Source organism: Pleurodeles waltl, chromosome 12 (genome assembly GCF_031143425.1).
Source record: "Pleurodeles waltl isolate 20211129_DDA chromosome 12, aPleWal1.hap1.20221129, whole genome shotgun sequence".
Lineage (NCBI taxonomy): Eukaryota > Metazoa > Chordata > Amphibia > Caudata > Salamandridae > Pleurodeles > Pleurodeles waltl.
This window is the reverse complement of record NC_090451.1, coordinates 435,459,975-435,477,101: the sequence shown is the minus strand read 5'-3', so window position 1 is coordinate 435,477,101 and position 17,127 is coordinate 435,459,975.

Here is a 17,127-nt window from a genome sequence, read left to right as displayed (position 1 = left end):
ACAAGTATTTCACTGTCTGCTTGGCAGACAGTGAAATACGCGACGGGTGCAAATGCACCCGTCGCACCTTCCCACTCCGCCGGCTCGATTACGAGCCGGCATCCTCGTGGGAAGGTCGTTTTCCCCTGGGCTGGCGGGCGGCCTTTTTGCGGCCGCCCGCCAGCCCAGGGGAAAACTTGAAATACCCGCCGCGGTCTTTTGACCGCGGCGCGGTATTTTGGAGGGCGGAATTCTGGCGGGCGGCCTCCGCCGCCCGCCAGAATCAGAATGAGGGCCTTAGTCTCTTTTTTGATGTTTTTCTTCCCCGGGACGAACCTGCCAGTTGAATCCGACCTCCTGGAGCCCTTGTCCGGATACGCGAAGTCGGTTTCCTCGGTGGTGATTTTTACCTTCGGACTTAGTCGTTTTTTCGAGATGAAAATCCTTCGACCGGGGTAAACCTGGATCTTGATCCGACGTCCGTGGAGCCCTTCTCGGATACGATGGCTGGGAGGTCCCGGTCAACTTTTTACCTTCAGACTTAGTCTCTTTTTTGGATGTTTTTCTTTACCGGGACGAACCACGAAGTCAGGCCGGGTCACGGTTGAGGCAAGCCGGCTAGAATTTCCGCGTCGGGTCGGTCACTTTATGGAGCTTTTTTTCAAAAATTCTCCAATCTTTTCCAAACTTCTGGGGCTTCACCCAGATGTTCTTTCAAGGTTCTTTTGGGGTCCACAGCTCACCCCAAGGGTCCAGAAGTTCTGTGATGGTCCTTGGGAAGTGCGGACTTCAACTCCCAGAATGCACCTGGCGCAAACTCCTTTTTGGCCACTGGACAGTGGTCAGCTGGTCACTTTTTCAGGAGTTGGTGCAGGGGACTCTGGATAGCAATTTTTCACCTGTAGCAAACAGGGAGTCCCTCCTTGAACCAGTTGAAGCCAGGCAAAGTCCTTCTTGTGGTGAAGCCCAAGTGTGCAGCTGGTGCAGTCTTTCTGAGTGCAGGGTCCAGGTGCAGGCCAGGGGTCCAGCAGGGCAGTCCTTCTTCTTCTTTAGTTCCTTTCTTGTTGAATTCTGGAGGGGATCTGAGGCGTGGGTGCAGGCTGCCAGTTTTATCCTTGCTCCTGGGTGAAAAGCAGGGGGGCCCTGGTTCTCCAATCAGGGACAGGGTCGTCCCCCTGTGATGACCACTTCCTGGGAAGTGTGGCAAAAATCCATCCCAGAAGGCAACAGTCTCTAAAAATCCAACATGGATGAATCAGATTTTTGGAGGTTACATCTGGCTGAGCCCACCCACTGGTGTGGCTAAAAATCTTAAACACACCCCTCTCCTGCCCTCTCCTAATCTAATCAAGGGGGCACCTAGCTGTCTGGGGTTGCAGGATGTGGGGGTGTTGCTGGGTGCTGCAAATGTCCTTCTCTGCCTTTGAAGACCAGTTTGGCAGCCCTCCCCCTTCCTGCCTCACCATCTGCTGAGGGGAGATTCTCTCCCCCAAGCACATTCCTTTGTGTGAAGCCTGGCCACTTCACACCTCATCAAGGCAGCCTGGCAGAAGCTGCTGCAGGCTGGCCAATCAGAGCACAGCAGCAAAAACAATGCAGAGCTGAAATTGGCAACTTTTTAGGTAAAGTCTAAACTTTTTACCTGAACTAGTTATATTAAATCCAACAACTGGAAGTTGTAGGATTTATTACAACAATTAATTTGATACCAAATTCTTGGTATGCAACATTTAAGGAGACTTTAAAATTTAAAATAAAGTCTGCCCATTCTAGCCTATGAAGGCCATTTACTTCAATGAGGGAAAAACGAATTTGGCTGTTTTTACCTCACCAGGGCTTATAAATCTATTTTTATAAAGTCCCTGCTTATAGTTACATGGCAGCCAGCCCTAGGGGCACATAGGGCACACCTTAGGGGTGACTTATATGTAAAAATAAGGTAGTTTAAGACTTTGGAAGTACCTTTAATTCCAAAGTCGAATTTGCATATAACTTTAATTTAAAAGCAGCCATCAAGGCAGGCTTGCTTTTAAAATGACACTGGGCACCTCAGCAATGCACCTAGGTGTGCACCACCTATGCTGTGGTCCCTAAACCTACATGCCCTACCATATACTAGGGACTTATAGGTAGGTTAACTTAGCCACTTATAATTAGCCTAATTTGCATATCCATTTTACACAGAGCACAGGCCCTGGGACTGGTTAGCAGTACCCAGGGCACCTTTAAAGTCAGGAAAACACCAGCAAAAAGTGGAAAATGGGGGCAAAAAGTTATGGGGCCTCTGCAATCAGCCCTGTTTTCTCACACTGCCATTCATCATCCGGTTTCAATACCTCTTCACTGGCATGCTCCGGAGCTCGTCAGCCCAGTGGCTCAAGGGAGCCTTTTTAAAGTCACAAACAGTTAGGAGCACACCTGCCTAACATCCCAGCAAATAATCTGCCCCATTGCATCATGATAAATGTAGTTTCCTCAAAAAACGAACTCAGTTACTTTTAAATATTTCACCTCTAAATAGGTGCAGCCTTTGCTGTGCATCTCTGGACACATGTGTTTCTGGGTTAATCCCTTCTTCAGTAGAGAACAAGTTTGCGGGGTGCTGGAAATGCTGCCATTAATCATCCGGTTTCAATACCTCTTCACTGGCATGCTCCAGAGCTCGTCAGCCCAGTGGCTCAAGGGAGCCTTTTTAAAGTCACAAACAGTTAGGAGCACACCTGCCTAACATCCCAGCAAATAATCTGCCCCATTGCATCATGATAAATGTAGTTTCCTCAAAAAACGAACTCAGTTACTTTTAAATATTTCACCTCTAAATAGGTGCAGCCTTTGCTGTGCATCTCTGGACACATGTGTTTCTGGGTTAATCCCTTCTTCAGCAGAGAACAAGTTTGCGGGGTGCTGGAAATGCTGCCATTAATCATCCGGTTTCAATACCTCTTCACTGGCATGCTCCAGAGCTCGTCAGCCCAGTGGCTCAAGGGAGCCTTTTTAAAGTCACAATCAGTTAGGAGCACACCTGCCTAACATCCCAGCAAATAATCTGCCCCATTGCATCATGATAAATGTAGTTTCCTCAAAAAACGAACTCAGTTACTTTTAAATATTTCACCTCTAAATAGGTGCAGCCTTTGCTGTGCATCTCTGGACACATGTGTTTCTGGGTTAATCCCTTCTTCAGCAGAGAACAAGTTTGCGGGGTGCTGGAAATGCTGCCATTAATCATCCGGTTTCAATACCTCTTCACTGGCATGCTCCAGAGCTCGTCAGCCCAGTGGCTCAAGGGAGCCTTTTTAAAGTCACAATCAGTTAGGAGCACACCTGCCTAACATCCCAGCAAATAATCTGCCCCATTGCATCATGATAAATGTAGTTTCCTCAAAAAACGAACTCAGTTACTTTTAAATATTTCACCTCTAAATAGGTGCAGCCTTTGCTGTGCATCTCTGGACACATGTGTTTCTGGGTTAATCCCTTCTTCAGCAGAGAACAAGTTTGCGGGGTGCTGGAAATGCTGCCATTAATCATCCGGTTTCAATACCTCTTCACTGGCATGCTCCAGAGCTCGTCAGCCCAGTGGCTCAAGGGAGCCTTTTTTAAGTCACAATCAGTTAGGAGCACACCTGCCTAACATCCCAGCAAATAATCTGCCCCATTGCATCATGATAAATGTAGTTTCCTCAAAAAACGAACTCAGTTACTTTTAAATATTTCACCTCTAAATAGGTGCAGCCTTTGCTGTGCATCTCTGGACACATGTGTTTCTGGGTTAATCCCTTCTTCAGCAGAGAACAAGTTTGCGGGGTGCTGGAAATGCTGCCATTAATCATCCGGTTTCAATACCTCTTCACTGGCATGCTCCAGAGCTCGTCAGCCCAGTGGCTCAAGGGAGCCTTTTTAAAGTCACAATCAGTTAGGAGCACACCTGCCTAACATCCCAGCAAATAATCTGCCCCATTGCATCATGATAAATGTAGTTTCCTCAAAAAACGAACTCAGTTACTTTTAAATATTTCACCTCTAAATAGGTGCAGCCTTTGCTGTGCATCTCTGGGCACATGTGTTTCTGGGTTAATCCCTTCTTCAGCAGAGAACAAGTTTGCGGGGTGCTGGAAATGCTGCCATTAATCATCCGGTTTCAATACCTCTTCACTGGCATGCTCCAGAGCTCGTCAGCCCAGTGGCTCAAGGGAGCCTTTTTAAAGTCACAATCAGTTAGGAGCACACGTGCCTAACATCCCAGCAAATAATCTGCCCCATTGCATCATGATAAATGTAGTTTCCTCAAAAAACGAACTCAGTTACTTTTAAATATTTCACCTCTAAATAGGTGCAGCCTTTGCTGTGCATCTCTGGACACATGTGTTTCTGGGTTAATCCCTTCTTCAGCAGAGAACAAGTTTGCAGGGTGCTGGAAATGCTGCCATTAATCATCCGGTTTCAATACCTCTTCACTGGCATGCTCCAGAGCTTGTCAGCCCAGTGGCTCAAGGGAGCCTTTTTAAAGTCACAATCAGTTAGGAGCACACCTGCCTAACATCCCAGCAAATAATCTGCCCCATTGCATCATGATAAATGTAGTTTCCTCAAAAAACGAACTCAGTTACTTTTAAATATTTCAACTCTAAATAGGTGCAGCCTTTGCTGTGCATCTCTGGACACATGTGTTTCTGGGTTAATCCCTTCTTCAGCAGAGAACAAGTTTGCGGGGTGCTGGAAATGCTGCCATTAATCATCCGGTTTCAATACCTCTTCACTGGCATGCTCCAGAGCTCGTCAGCCCAGTGGCTCAAGGGAGCCTTTTTAAAGTCACAATCAGTTAGGAGCACACCTGCCTAACATCCCAGCAAATAATCTGCCCCATTGCATCATGATAAATGTAGTTTCCTCAAAAAACGAACTCAGTTACTTTTAAATATTTCACCTCTAAATAGGTGCAGCCTTTGCTGTGCATCTCTGGACACATGTGTTTCTGGGTTAATCCCTTCTTCAGCAGAGAACAAGTTTGTGGGGTGCTGGAAATGCTGCCATTAATCATCCGGTTTCAATACCTCTTCACTGGCATGCTCCAGAGCTCGTCAGCCCAGTGGCTCAAGGGAGCCTTTTTAAAGTCACAAACAGTTAGGAGCACACCTGCCTAACATCCCAGCAAATAATCTGCCCCATTGCATCATGATAAATGTAGTTTCCTCAAAAAACGAACTCAGTTACTTTTAAATATTTCACCTCTAAATAGGTGCAGCCTTTGCTGTGCATCTCTGGACACATGTGTTTCTGGGTTAATCCCTTCTTCAGCAGAGAACAAGTTTGCGGGGTGCTGGAAATGCTGCCATTAATCATCCGGTTTCAATACCTCTTCACTGGCATGCTCCAGAGCTCGTCAGCCCAGTGGCTCAAGGGAGCCTTTTTAAAGTCACAAACAGTTAGGAGCACACCTGCCTAACATCCCAGCAAATAATCTGCCCCATTGCATCATGATAAATGTAGTTTCCTCAAAAAACGAACTCAGTTACTTTTAAATATTTCACCTCTAAATAGGTTGAAGAAGGGATTAACCCAGAAACACATGTGTCCAGGGATGCACAGCAAAGGCTGCACCTATTTAGAGGTGAAATATTTAAAAGTAACTGAGTTCGTTTTTTGAGGAAACTACATTTATCATGATGCAATGGGGCAGATTATTTGCTGGGATGTTAGGCAGGTGTGCTCCTAACTGTTTGTGACTTTAAAAAGGCTCCCTTGAGCCACTGGGCTGACGAGCTCTGGAGCATGCCAGTGAAGAGGTATTGAAACCGGATGATTAATGGCAGCATTTCCAGCACCCCGCAAACTTGTTCTCTGCTGAAGAAGGGATTAACCCAGAAACACATGTGTCCAGAGATGCACAGCAAAGGCTGCACCTATTTAGAGGTGAAATATTTAAAAGTAACTGAGTTCGTTTTTTGAGGAAACTACATTTATCAGGATGCAATGGGGCAGATTATTTGCTGGGATGTTAGGCAGGTGTGCTCCTAACTGTTTGTGACTTTAAAAAGGCTCCCTTGAGCCACTGGGCTGACGAGCTCTGGAGCATGCCAGTGAAGAGGTATTGAAACCGGATGATTAATGGCAGCATTTCCAGCACCCCGCAAACTTGTTCTCTGCTGAACAAGGGATTAACCCAGAAACACATGTGTCCAGAGATGCACAGCAAAGGCTGCACCTATTTAGAGGTGAAATATTTAAAAGTAACTGAGTTCGTTTTTTGAGGAAACTACATTTATCATGATGCAATGGGGCAGATTATTTGCTGGGATGTTAGGCAGGTGTGCTCCTAACTGTTTGTGACTTTAAAAAGGCTCCCTTGAGCCACTGGGTTGACGAGCTCTGGAGCATGCCAGTGAAGAGGTATTGAAACCGGATGATTAATGGCAGCATTTCCAGCACCCCGCAAACTTGTTCTCTGCTGAAGAAGGGATTAACCCAGAAACACATGTGTCCAGAGATGCACAGCAAAGGCTGCACCTATTTAGAGGTGAAATATTTAAAAGTAACTGAGTTCGTTTTTTGAGGAAACTACATTTATCATGATGCAATGGGGCAGATTATTTGCTGGGATGTTAGGCAGGTGTGCTCCTAACTGTTTGTGACTTTAAAAAGGCTCCCTTGAGCCACTGGGCTGACGAGCTCTGGAGCATGCCAGTGAAGAGGTATTGAAACCGGATGATTAATGGCAGCATTTCCAGCACCCCGCAAACTTGTTCTCTGCTGAAGAAGGGATTAACCCAGAAACACATGTGTCCAGAGATGCACAGCAAAGGCTGCACCTATTTAGAGGTGAAATATTTAAAAGTAACTGAGTTCGTTTTTTGAGGAAACTACATTTATCATGATGCAATGGGGCAGATTATTTGCTGGGATGTTAGGCAGGTGTGCTCCTAACTGTTTGTCCCTTGTCCAAGTGGAAAGTCGCAACTGCAAATGTGCGATAAAGACTGGCAAATCTTTAATAAGAGTTTAAGTGTCAGCTGATAATTGTGGCCCTACCCATAGAAATCTGGAGTTGACAGTGAGTAGAATGTATTTGTATGCACCATCTGGTGTCAGGGGACCACAGTGGTCCAGGTACCCACATTGTAGTGGTTTGTTTGAAAAAAGAAGGGGTTTCTGCGGTGGGCATTCAACAGTGGACCTTTTAATTTGCTGACAGATGTCACAACATAGAACATACTGTTTTGTCTGTTTGTACAGACCTGGTCATCAATGGCATTTTTGAAATAAGGAAACAGTAGCAGCCAAACCTGCATCGGCAGAAGCCACTCCCTCATGCGCCATTTTTACCACGTCAGATCTTTAATCTTGGTTGGGGATCAGATGATCGACCGTCCCTGGTATTGTTACAAAGGCAGTATTCAGGCTAGTTATGCAGAAGGAATATTTGGTAGGATATGGCTTTGGTACTTGCTTGCCGTCAGCAGAGGCTTTCACAGCATCAAGTGTTTCATCATCCAACCTCATTCCTAAATGAGTTATCTGAGCGACAGAAGTCATAGCTACTGCTGACATGGCTGCTTTATCCGCCAAGGTGTTCCCTGCATTGAATATTTCTACACGTTTATGTCCCAATGTATGTACTACATGGGCATTGGGTAGCGTTTCCTTCAGATCGGCTACTTTCCCTCATACTATCCTGTGTTTGATGGTGTTGCCTTTTGAATCTCTGATCCCATTCTGATGCCAGTAATGCAGATATTCATTGAAGGACTGGACACAGTAACACGAATCACAGACTATTAATGTTAGTTGTTCTGGATCTGTGTGTTTCTGTGCCATTACTAGAGATTAAGCTCTGCTACTTGTGCAATGCAGCCCACCTGCATGTAAGTATTTTGTGGGTGGAATTCACCATCTTTCATGTAGCCACTCACAGCTGCGCAAGCAGGAGAGTATTGATGTTTAGTGCATATTGCCGGATGGGCTGAACCATCAGTGTAAATAATTGTTTGATATCGATCAATAGGCAAAGTGTTTGCTGGTATTGGACATTCCATTTCATATTGAAGCAGTTCTTGTAGTTTTGGGTTGAAAATGTAATCAACATCAGTGGCTGTTAGAAACGTTGCCTATTGGATCCAGCACAGATGTAATGCTTTTGCATTTGGAACGCTGGCCTTGGTAACAGTCTTGAGGGCTGGGATCGGAGACATGACAATGTGTTTCCCCTGAGCCAGAGGTCTCTCTTTAAGACAGCCATCTGAACAGCAGTCAGGATCTTTTCTGTCGGAGCAAATCGTTGTTCAGCTGTGGAGTACAGGTGTGATTTGTATGCTATAGGGACGGTATCAATCTTATTAAATGTAACCTGGGTGAAACCAATAGCACCAGCAATTACTCTGAAGACCAAATGTGTTTTGTTGGCCCATATGTGCAAGTGTTTTGCTGCAACCATGTCTTGTTGCAATGCTCTGAGAATGCGTGTGTCCGACTGTTCAATATTTGCTTGAAAAGATGAGGCCTATTAAATCATGTAGTGGTTTAATGCACTGTGCATAATCTGAAATGTAAGTTCTGCCACAGTTTAAAAAGCCCAAGAAAGACTGGAGCTTGTTTATGGTATTGGGTGTTTGCAATTGTGCGCACTTTTCTAGAAAGTGTGGCGCTAGGCTCTTGACTTCATCTGATAACTCTTATCCTGAAAATAGGACACTGAGTAGGGTAATTTTTGTTTCCTTAAAATTGAATTTGTAGCCGAATTCAGCAAATCCCACAACAATGCAGGCCACCTGTTTTAGGTGGTGAAAGAGATCATCATCTGTAAGGTAGATGTTGTCGACATGGGACAACACTTCAATATCAATGTGGTGTAAAAGTGATATTACACCAGCTGGGAAGAGCCCAGGACTATTGTTCTACCCCTGTGGGAGCCTACAATTTTTTTTCTGCAAGCCTAAAGCGCCTATATCCAGTCAAATCCCTACTTTCAGGTGCTGCATTTTGGCAGAAGAAGCCAGTGGAAATATCCAATGTTATTTTAGATTTTTTGCGCACTATATTGTTAACAAGTGGTGTGCTATGCGCATTTTGGTAACCAAATGTTTGTGTATGACTGTTTAAATGTCTGTAATCTAAGACTATTCCACATGAATGCTCCGGCTTTGCAACGGTAAATAGGAGATTGTTCATTGGTGAGATGCAGGGCTCAATTACACCCTGGTACTCTAACTGGGGCTTGTGCCAATGCTCAATCAAATGCGTATAAATCTATTAACTCTACACGAAGGCTTAATGATCTCTTCCCCCCGTGGGACTCCATGAACAAATTCTGGTGGCCAATCTTTTCAGGCCAATAAAATATCATAAATGCAAGTTAATCATTTCCAGTATAATATATCAATCATGTGCTCAATGTCTTCCTCTAATTGTATTTTCATTTTTATAAACCCTATTGGCAGGGGAGACGTGCATATCTGCAGTTTCGACTTCCAAAAAGTCACCAGTCGCTTTCACCTCCAGATGCTCTTGAAGATTCCGGCGAACTATTGTGACCTGTGCTGCTCTGTTTAACTGAGCCAATGCTCAGTTCCTGTTCTTTAGTAAAACTCTCATTTTGCATGGCATTTCTTACAGAAATAGCTGCCACTTTTTTTTTTCAAAATAGTGGTTGGTACTGTGGAAGTTCCTCTTCTTTTTTAATTGAAACTTCTGATAAGCATTGTGAATCGTTTTCCGGTTTCATGTACTTCGTTGTTTTGATCACCCACCTCTTTCACTATGTTTATCTGGTGGGTCCTGAAATGGACTAAATTGGTGTATATCAGTATACTGATATCTATCAGGAGTTTTTATACTATCCCTTTTTCTCAAGTTGTAGCATTTCACAGGGGTCCCTGAATATCGAGATTCTATCCTGTCTTTTTTTTAGGTTTTTTGTTTATCCCAGCATTTTTTAGTACCCTCAGGTGCTTTCTTGGTAGAATCCTTATTGGATTTACCTTGTAATTGTGGTTTTCTCGGTCTGGCTCCCAGACTATCCCAGCCTATACTTGAATAGGTTTTGGCAATAATCTTAGGCCGCTTGTGTTCTTGAGCATGTGCAGGAAAATCCCGGAGTCGCATGAGCACTGCCAGTCCTACTGCTTCCCTTTTAAGGCTACTTCATATTATTGAGGACACCATAGTAAAATTGCCCTTTAATTGCATCCCCAAATCCAGGGCCGGGGCAGCCCCGTATTCATCTTGAATTAGTTTTAGCACTTCCAGAAGATTGGCAAGTGCTGATGTACCGAGTGCGGTAGTGTAGAGCACGGCAAATAGAGTGCCCCAGGTGTTGCAATTATCCACAGAGGGAAGCATCCCAAATAGCAAGCACACAGTGAGAATTCTGTGTTTAACTTGAGGTCCTGTATGGAAAACACTGCTTCCAGAGCATTTGTTTTTTAAGCTAAGCAAAATGGAATTTCTTAACATTTTGCGGGTACTTTACCCATAATCAAAGGCACTACTGCAGGATTAATGTCTTGTGAGCCGGGATGCAGTTGTGCTGGAGCAGCCCGTGCTGGGTTAGTATTTAATGTTTGCATTACAAATTGTGCTAGGAGCCTATATATTGCTACAAGCTTAATGTATAAACAGCGAACCTCAGCTTTGGCTAAGGTGCCAATATCAGGATGTGGTGTGTATGTGGCCAATTGAGACCAGGTAGGACCGACATTCCTCATAGGACCTTGCCTAGCATGAAGGGTTGTAAAGGGTAGGGTGCCATCAAGCCAGTTCTGGTTTCAAGGTATGAGTATGCTCTGCATTGTGCAGGTGCATTAGCATATTTATAAGCATGAAATGTGTTTGTGTTCCCATCAACTGCTGGAAAATTGACCCAAGGCTAACTAAATTATGTTCTATAGGATGAATGAGCCTCAACCACAAATGTAACTGCACCCCCTTGAGCAATGATGCCATTATTTATTAAATGATTTGTGAGATGGGCCTCTTGTTTACTGCAATTACCACCCATTGTGGGTTGGCCATAGTGAAAGCACTTGTTCAGAGATAGGATACCAATTGGGGACTAATCCTCTTAAGGTTCAAGCTCGAACAACTTTCAGTCTTAAATAGGTGCTACCTATCTAGCTGAGGAGGAAATCCTTAATACCACAGATGCCTCTGTATAGAGAATTGTGGCTCCGTTAGCATTTAGTGAGATAGAGATACTCAGGAAGATCCGTAATTCAGTGGCTGACCAAACGTTGGTGGTGCCATGTCATGTTGGCTATCATTGTACCAATGAGACAACTGGATGCGGGTGGCAGCACCACCGGATTGTGGGAAATGGAATCCAATCCCAACCATGTGACAACTGTCGGCCTAACCCTTCTGGCCAGCTAGCTGTATCTCATCAGCAGCCAAAAGTGGCAGTGATTTGTGGCAGCCATGCGTATGACATTCTGACTTCTTAGGGAAATCGTGGTGAAAAGATCTCATCTTTTGCTCTCAGTTACATTTGTCTCACACATGCAAAGACAAACAGAAAAAGGAATTGGGTTCAATGTAGGTTATTGAATCAACTGTGTTTTAGATATAATGGCACGTACTGAAATGATTATGATAGTGAAACATAACAATAGCAGAGTGGTAACAAGGAAAGTGAAAAGCAAGAAAAGTCCCACCATAGTGTTGCAATGCTAAGTGATGGAATTCCTACCTACTCCCCTAATATACTATATAAGAGCACTGCAGTGTTATCCCCAATCCATCTTTCAGGACCCCTAGGAAGGCCCCATCCCCATACCTGAATTATGGTAGTAGCTAAGAGGGCAGTTGGTCTACCGAGAGTCCTTTCCTATGTAGGCGGAAAATATGTCAGGTCTCAGCAGACAGCTGCAATGATGCAATGGCATGCAGTGGTAATTTCTGGCTGGAAATTTCCCTCTAACGTATAGGGGGCAGAGAGATGTTTTATAATAAAACAGCTGCTGTTGTAAGAAGGCTGCCCTATCATGAGACCACATATGTTTCCGTGAAGGGCATAGATTTTGGTGTTCCACTTTGTACTGACAACAACATTGTGTACTGCCTTGAAAAAAGCACAGAATGAAATGTCAGACTGAAATAATTAAAACAGGCTCTGGGCTAAACGTGTAATAGATAAAAAAATAAAAGCATCACTGCAGAATGAAGTCTCTGCCCAGACAATTAAATGAATAAAAATGAATTGTTACTAAGCTAAAGGACACAAGCTACAGGCCTACGGCTAAAATAATGTGTCCGTAGAAAGCTGCTAAAATAACCTCATGACACCTGCTGCATGCAAGTGCCAAAAGTGACTGCACCATTCATGGGTCGTCAGAAACTCAGTGGTAAATATAGAATTGTGCAGGACCTTCGGAAAATAAACAACATTGTTGTTCCTTGTTGCCCCATGATACCGAATCCAGCTGTGATACTGTTTCAGGTTCCATATGAGGTTGAGTGGTTCACTCTCATTGATTTGTATCAGGCCTGCTTTTCGATACCGTTGCTTGAGGATAGACAATTCCTCTTTGCATATCGGTTTTGGAAATAGGGATATGGCATGGTGCCAAGTTCCACAAGGGTATACGGACAGTCTTCAATTTTTAATCAGATTCTAAAGAAAAATCTGGAATCTTTGTTTATGCCCTGTAAATTAGACCTGATCGAATACATCTACAACCTAATGGTGCAGTTGAATAGCCAGGAAGCTTGTCGGCAGGATACTATTGCATTACTGACATAATTTATCCCCAGTTGCAGTATTGCCAAAAAGAGGTTCAATATCTTGGACACCATACTGAGAAAGGAACGAGAATCTCAGCCATCTTCTTAAGAATGCATCCGCCAACCACACAGAGAGAGGTCAGTATGTTTTTGAGAATGGTGGGCTAATGTAGACACAGTGGATACCCAACATTTCCCTCATGGCCAAGCCTTTACAGAGGCTAACACACAAGGATGTGTCTGATGTGGTACCATGAGATGACAAGTGTCTCATCACATTTCTGGAGCTGAGGGAATGTCTCTGTCATGGCTCGGCACCAGGGATGCCTAATTATAACAAAAATTTTCACTTTTCTGCAGTGATAGAGAGGTCTGCGCTCTTTCAGTGCTGACAAAAACGCATGGAAATGCTAAGAGTCCTGTGGTTTATTTTTCTGCAATGCTTGATCCTGTAGCTTCTGCGTTGCCAGGTTACCTTAAAGTTGTGGCTGCGTGTAGGAGGCTGGCCTGGCTTGTAGTGGGTACCAAGGGGTACTTACACTCTGTACCAGGTCCAGTTATCCCTTATTAGTGTAGAAGAGGTGTTTCTAGCAGCTTGGGCTGATAGAAGGTAGCTATAGCAGAGCAGCTTAGGCTGAACTAGGAGACATGCAAAGCTCCTACTATACCACTGGTGTCATATGCACAATATCATAAGACAACACAATACACAGATATACTAAAAATAAAGGTACTTTATTTTTATGACAATATGCCAAAAGTATCTCAGTGAGTACCCTCAGTATAAGGATGCCAAATATACACAAGATATATGTACACAATACCAAAAATATGCAGTATTAGCAAAAGGAAGTAATGCAAGCAATGTAAAGTTACAGTAGATGGCAATAGAAGCACATAGGTATAGGGGCAACACAAACCATTTACTCCAAAAGTGGAATGCGAACCACGAATGGACCCCAAACCTATGTGAGCTTGTAGAGGGTCGCTGGGACTGTAAGAAAACAGTGAGGGTTAGAAAAATAGCCCATCCCAAGACCCTGAAAAGTAGGTGTAAAGTGCACCTATAACCCCCAGAGAGCACAGAAGTCGTGATAGGGGGTTTCTGCAAGGAAGACCAACACCAGCAAAGCAACCAAAGTGGATTTCTGGACCTGAGTACCTGTGGAACAAGGGGACCAAGTCCAAGAGTCGCGACAATGTCGAGAGTGGGCAGATGCCCAGGAAATGCCAGCTGAGGGTGCAAAGAAGCTGCCAACGGATGGTAAAAGCTGTGGATTCTGCAAGAACGAAGAGGGCTAGAAACTTCCCCTTTGGAGGATGGATGTCCCACATCGTGAAGAAGCTTTCAGAGGTATTCCCACGCAGAAAGACCATAAATAAGCCTTGCTAGCTGCAAGGGTTGCAGTTAGGGTTTTTGGATGCTGCTGTGGCCCAGGAGGGACCAGGATGTCGCCACTTGGATGAGGAGACAGAGGGGGTGCCCAGCAAATCAGGGAGCCCTCACAGAAGCAGGCAGCACCCGCAGAAGTACCGGAACAGGCACTTGGAAGAGGAGTGAACAGGAGTCCACCCAAAGACACAAAAGGGAGTCCCACGACGCCGGAGGACAACTCAGAAGGTTGTGCACTGCAGGTTAGAGTGTCAGGGTCCCAGGGTTGGCTGTGCACAAAGGAAATCCTGGAAGAATGCACAGGAGCCGGAGCAGCTGCAAATCATGAGGTACCCAGCAATGCAGTCTAGCTTGGGGAGGCAAGGACTTACCTCCACCAAACATGGACTGAAGAGTCACTGGACTGTAGGAGTCACTTGGACAGAGTTGCTGAGTTCCAGGGACCACGCTTGTCATGCTGAGAGGGGACCCAGAGGACCAGTGATGCAGTCTTTTTGTTGCCTGCGGTTGCAGGGGGAAGATTCCGTCGTCCCACGGGAGATTTCTTCAGAGCTCCTGGTGCAGAAAGGAGGCAGGCTACCCCCAGAGCATGCACCACCAGGAAACAGGCGAGAAAGCGGCAGGATCAGCGATACAAGGTTGCAGTAGTCGTCTTTGCTACTTTGTTGCAGTTTTGCAGGCGTCCTGAGCAGTCAGTGGTCGATCCTTTGGCAGAAGGTGAAGAGGGAGATGCAGAGGAACTCTGGTGAGCTCTTGCATTCGGTATCTGAAGAATTCCCCAAAGCAGAGACCCTAAATAGCCAGAATAGGAGGTTTGGCTACCTAAGAAGGAGGATAGGCTAGTGACACAGGTAAGAGCCTATCAGAAAGAGTCTCTGACGTCACCTGCTGGCCCTGGCCACTCAGAGCAGTCCAGTGTGCCAGCACACCTCTGAATCCAAGATGGCAGAGGTCTGGTACACACTGAAGGAGCTCTGGGCACCTCCCCTGGGAGGTGCAGGTCAGAGGAGGGGTCACTCTCCTTTCCTTTGTCCAGTTTCGTGCCAGAGCAGGGCTGGGGGATCCCTGAAATGGTGTAGACTGGCTTATGCAGAGATGGGCACCATCTGTGCCCATGAAAGCATTTCCAGAGGCTGGGGGAGGCTACTCCTCCCCAGCCCTGACACCTTTTTCCAAAGGGAGAGGGTGTAACACCCTCTCTCTGAGGAAGTCCTTTGTTCTGCCTTCCTGGGCCAGGCATGGCTGGAACCCAGGAGGGCAGAAACATGTCTGAGGGGTTGGCAGCAGCAGCAGCTGCAGTGAAACCCCGGGAAAGGTAGTTTGGCAGTACCCGGGTCTGTGCTAGAGACTCAGGGGATCATGGAATTGTCTCTCCAATGCCAGAATGGCATTGAGGTGACAATTCCATGATCTTAGACATGTTACATGGTCATGTTCGAGTTACTATTGGGACTCTATACATAGGTAGTGACCTATGTATTGTGCACGCGTGTAATGGTGTCCCCGCACTCACAAAGTCCGGGGAATTTGCCCTGAACGATGTGGGGGCACCTTGGCTAGTGCCAGGGTGCCCACACACTAAGTAACTTAGCACCCAACCTTCACCAGGTGAAGGTTAGACATATAGGTGACTTATAAGTTACTTAAGTGCAGTGGTAAATGGCTGTGAAATAACGTGGATGTTATTTCACTCAGGCTGCAGAGGCAGGCCTGTGTAAGAATTGTCAGAGCTCCCTATGGGTGGCAAAAGAAATGCTGCAGCCCATAGGGATCTCCTGGAACACCAATACCCTGGGTACCTCAGTACTATATACTAGGGAATTATAAGGGTGTTCCAGTATGCCAATGTGAATTGGTGAAATTGGTCACTAGCCTGTTAGTGACAATTTGGAAAGCAGAGAGAGCATAACCACTGAGGTTCTGGTTTGCAGAGCCTCAGTGAGACAGTTAGTCATCACACAGGGAACACATACAGGGCACACTTATGAGCACTGGGGCCCTGGTTGGCAGGGTCCCAGTGACACATACGCTAAAACAACATATATACAGTGAAATATGGGGGTACCATGCCAGGCAAGATGGTACTTTCCTGCACAACCCCCCCCCAAACGAAGGAAAATAAGACTAGCCATGACCTGATGAGTCTTCATTGTCTAAGTGGAAATATCTCGAGAGTCCATCTGCATTGGAGTGGGTACTCCCAGGTCTATGTTCCACTGTATAGTCTATTCCCTGTAGAGATATGGACCACCTCAACAATTTAGGGTTTTCACCTTTCATTTGTTTTAGCCAAAGTAGAGGTTTGTGATCTGTCTGAACAATGAAGTGAGTGCCAAACAGGTATGGCCTCAACTTCTTCAGTGCCCAGACCACAGCAAAGGCCTCCCTCTCTATGGCAGACCAACGCTTTTCTCTAGGGGTCAACCTCCTGCTGATAAAAGCAACAGGTTGATCCTGGCCCTCAGAATTGAGTTGTGATACGACTGCCCCTACCCCTAATTCAGATGCATCAGTTTGAACAATGAATTTCTTGGAGTAACATGGGCTTTTTAGGACAGGTGCAGTGCACATGGCGTGTTTCAGCTCCTCAAAAGCTTTCTGACAGCTAGCTGTCCATAATACCTTTTTAGGCATTTTCTTGGAGGTGAGGTTATTAAGTGGGGCTGCAATGGAGCCATAGTTCTTAATGAACCTCCTGTAATACCCAGTGAGGCCTAAGAAGGCTCTCACCTGGGTCTGAGTTGTAGGGGGAACCCAATCTATGATAGTTTGGATTTTCCACAGAAGTGGTGCAATCTGTTCTCCACCTACCAGGTGTCCCAGATAAACCACTTTCCCCTGCCCTATCTGGCACTTTGAAGCCTTGATAGTTAGGCCTGCCGTTTGCAGGGCCTCCAAAAATTTCCATAGGTGGACCAGGTGATCATCCCAGGTGGCGCTAAAAACAGCTATATCATCTAGATATGCTGCACTAAAAGCCTCCAACCCTTGCAGGACTGTATTCACCAACCTCTGAAAAGTGGCAGGTGCATTTTTCAAAC